At 47.2% G+C, this 2,500-nt stretch overlaps 1 long non-coding RNA gene across 1 annotated transcript in view; it reads left to right on the forward strand.

The window, feature by feature from the left end:
• The window catches only part of LOC125908194 (uncharacterized), a 14,483-nt gene that overhangs the window by 10,993 nt on the left and 990 nt on the right, over nucleotides 1-2,500 (forward strand). The gene's annotated exons all lie outside the window — the stretch shown is intronic.

Consider the following 2,500-nt stretch of genomic DNA (forward strand, 5'->3'; position numbering starts at 1 on the left):
GTGTACCAACATCGACATCTATGAACGCGTACGCTCGAGCTGCACCCTCCGTCTTGTACTTTCCCTGATCGGTACACAGTTTTGGTGCACGGCTATCCCGAAAGGCAACTTGTACCAACATCGACATCCATGAACGCGTACGTAGCGTACTTTCCCTGATCGGTACACAATGTTGGTGCACGGCATAGGAAATGGGCTTAAAATGGTCAAACTCAATCCATTTCCACTAAAGATAGTCAATAACAGCTGTGCCGATGAAGTAGGGCACGATGCAAGTCAATGTTATTTAATGAATTACATGTTCACCATACATTTCAGTACAAAATTGCTCGGTCAGACCTACAAAGTGCTATATCTCGAATACTAAACGTCGCAGATGGGTGTCGTAGAACAATTTTAAGTTCGTCTAACGATTCTACATCCGATTCTGGATAGTGGTTTTTCGACCACTTTTCAACATTTTGTGACACCCCGAACCTAGGGGCAGCTCCCTAGCTTTTTTCAAAAATGTGCACCGAACGGGCCAGAGAGCTCGAGTAGTCGAAAATTTTTTTTTTGCTAAAACCCCTCAAAACGTGTCAGGAACGCACCCTAGATGATGAAAAGTGCAACCAGAACGTCAATCGACAACATGCCCGGGGGTACAAATTTGCTCTACGCGTCCCTAGGTAGGGTACTTTTTCATACAAACATCAAAGTGTACGGTGCACAAAGTGCGCGGAACAAAAATTGCTCGGTCAGACCTAGGACGGGCCATATCTCGAATACTAAACGTCGCAGATGGGTGTCGTAGAACAATTTTAAGTTCGTCTAACGATTCTACATCCGATTCTGGATAGTGGTTTTCGACCACTTTTCAACATTTGTGACACCCCGAACCTAGGGGCAGCTCCCTAGCTTTTTTCAAAAATGTGCACCGAACGGGCCAGAGAGCTCGAGTAGTCGAAAAATTTTTTTTTGCTAAAACCCCTCAAAACGTGTCAGGAACGCACCCTAGATGATGAAAAGTGAAACCAGAACGTGAAACGACAACTTTGTTGGGGGTACCCTTTTTACTCTACGGGCCACTAGCTTAGGCGCGCCAACAGCGCTTTCCTCTCGGGTTCCCATTTTTTGCCCTCCTGGGATTATGATCATTTACTCATTGCCTACTATAGGGAAGGTACCTTGCTCCGAGGTCAAAAATGAAGATTTCACCAAATCGTAGTTTTAACCTCTATTTAGTCGTAGGAGCATGGTTTGCAGTGTCCGTGGGTCATATAAGCCCCCGTTTGGGTCATACGTCCCCTCCCCGATGAAAATCGTCATATGACTATAGGCCGAACTTATGAAGCAAAAGTGGTGTCTGGTGGGTTCTGCCGATGATCTTAACCTATGATTTGAGTTTCCACTCTTTCAAAACGTTTCCTGGAGCAGTACATCACGGGTCTACGGACCCAAAGACTTCGTTGCGATGGTTTCAAGCATAAAAGTTGTAACAGTTAAGGGTTTTTAATACGCGTATATTAAATCATTGCTTGAAACTAAGCTTCGTTGTCTTTAAACTCTGCAAGACCAATCGAACTTCTTAGGGAAACTCGAAGCATTCACGCTAAGCTGGTGGTGCAGGGCACATAGCGTGATGAAACCGGGTTTCCCTAACCAATGTGGCATATTTTTTCCCTGAGAGTGAAGCTCAGACCCACGTAGGGGAGAGCGAAGTGGAACTTTAATGTTCAATGCAGCAAATGTTCGCCATGCGGATAAACAAGTTGGAATAGTTCAATGTAGTGTAATGCAAACACGAATCGCAAATAACGATACGGGACCCAGAAGCAATTCTGCGGATCCCTCGGGGAGTGGTGAGTTGATATAAATTAGAGGTGAAAGTCCAAGTTGTTCGAGCTCCGGCTCGGCAGCCGATACGAGGTTCCTGTTGAGCTTGTTTGTACATCGCGCAGAGGCGCCGTTCGGTTCTAGCAATGATTCCCGCCACCATGTTCCATGCGTGCAGAGATCCGTTAGAGCTCGTTCAATGTGTCCCGCCGTGATTACGAAAAAGTCCAACAGTTGACTTAGTTGGGTGTGCGTCAAGTAATCGCGCAGAGATGCCGATCGGTTCCTAGCAATGTTTCCCGTCACAAGGTGGTATTGGCACCTGTGCAGAGTGGCCGTTAGCAATGTCTCCCGTATCACGGTGGTGTACCATCACTAGTGCAGAGTGACCGCTAGCAATGTCCTCCCGTCACAAGGTGGTAGCCCAGAAGTGCAGAGAAGCCGCTGTAGCAAAGTCTCCCGTATCACGTTGGAGTTCTTCCACTAGTGCAGAGAGATCGCTGAACCGTTCAATGTGTCCCGTCGTGGTGTGCTTGTACCGAGCACGTAGGATACACCTTGCTTTGTTGGTTTGGGATAGGAGTGGTCGCGCAACTGCCTCCACGCAGCAGAGTGCCAGTTCGGATTGATTTAGCCGTTCAATGCATCAGTCGGTGGGTGTTCAGATGGCATCACAACTTCCCCT

Source organism: Anopheles coluzzii (assembly GCF_943734685.1).
Source record: "Anopheles coluzzii chromosome X unlocalized genomic scaffold, AcolN3 X_unloc_83, whole genome shotgun sequence".
NCBI classification, from domain to species: Eukaryota; Metazoa; Arthropoda; class Insecta; order Diptera; family Culicidae; genus Anopheles; species Anopheles coluzzii.